General features: G+C 43.7%; 1 non-coding gene across 1 annotated transcript; it reads left to right on the forward strand.

Moving 5' to 3' along the window:
- The first annotated feature begins 329 nt into the window (after positions 1 to 329).
- Positions 330 to 403, forward strand: TRNAF-GAA. The gene has a single exon. It is a non-coding gene; the product is annotated as a tRNA-Phe (tRNA).
- Positions 404 to 1,466: the final 1,063 nt, after the last annotated feature.

Raw genomic sequence — 1,466 nt, forward strand, 5'->3', positions numbered from 1 at the left:
AGCACAGAGATTGGTCCGTTTGAGGTCTGGTCGCTACAAAATTGTTGTGTGAGATGATCATGTTTTGTTGAAGTTATCGGCAACTGGCAGAAGCCTTATGGTTGTATCTTTATTGCATAAGATGCAAGCGCCAAATAATTGCTTTACTTTATCTCTATGCGATAGCAATAGTTGCAAGAGCAATAGTTGGCGAGACGACCATATGATGACACGTTGATAGAGATCAAGATGATGGAGATCATGGTGTCATGCCGGTGACGATAGAGATCATGACGGTACTTTTAATTGACATAGATACAAATACTCTACTAGGATGATGCACAAGAAAAGATCAGGATAGCTCAGTTGGTAGAGCAGAGGACTGAAAATCCTCATGTCACCAGTTCAAATCTGGTTCCCATCGTCTCACTGGCCGACCTTGACCCCTGTTATTTTTGGGTCATATCTAGTATTCAGAGTTTGCCTCGATTTGGTACCGCTCGCGCTTGGACCAAGCCATCCCCAAACACTGAACCGGATCTTGAAAACGGGACTGAACTGAATCCGACTGCTTGGTAGCCCAGTGGCTTTTGGTCCCCATCGGAAAGTGCTGAATGGATTGCTCCTTGCCCAACGACAAAAAGAAAGAAATTTAGGAGATCAAAGGTGCAAGATGATCATGGCCATATCATGTCACATTTTTTGATTGCATGTGATGTTTATCATTTATGCATCTTATTTTGCTTAGTTCGACGGTAGCATTATAAGATGATCTCTCACCAAATTTCAAGGTACAAGTGTTCTCCCTGAGTTTGCACTGTTGCCAAAGATCCGTCGTGCCGAGACACCACGTGATGGTCGGGTGTGATAAGCTCTACGTTCACATACAACGGGTGCAAGCCAGTTTTGCACACGCAAAAAAACTTGGGATAAACTTGACGAGCCTAGCATATGTAGATATGGCCTCGGAACACTGAGACCGAAAGGTCGAGCGTGAATCATATAGTAGATATGATCAACATAGTGATGTTCACCATTGAAAACTACTCCATCTCACGTGATGATTGGACATGGTTTCGTTGATATGGATCACGTGATCACTTAGATGATTAAAGGGATGTCTATCTAAGTGGGAGTTCTTAAGTAATATGATTAATTGAACTTTAATTTATTATGAACTTAGTCTTGATAGTATTTGCATATCTATGTTATAGATCTATACACTAGTAGAAAACAGGGCTTTGGTCACGGGGCAGTTTTCACATTAGTCCCGGTTCAGTCAAGAACCGGGACTAACGTGAGCATTTATCCCGGTTCATGCGGCTAAGGCATTAGTCTCGGTTCACCTGGGCCCTTTAGTCCCGGTTCGTGCCACGAACCAGGACTAAAGGGTGCGATGCCCATTAGTCCCGGTTGGTGGCACCAACCGGGACTAAAGGTTAGACCTTTAGTACCGGTTGGTGCCACCAACCGATACTAATGGGTTT

This window comes from Triticum urartu, chromosome 4 (genome assembly GCF_003073215.2).
Source record: "Triticum urartu cultivar G1812 chromosome 4, Tu2.1, whole genome shotgun sequence".
Classification (NCBI taxonomy): domain Eukaryota; kingdom Viridiplantae; phylum Streptophyta; class Magnoliopsida; order Poales; family Poaceae; genus Triticum; species Triticum urartu.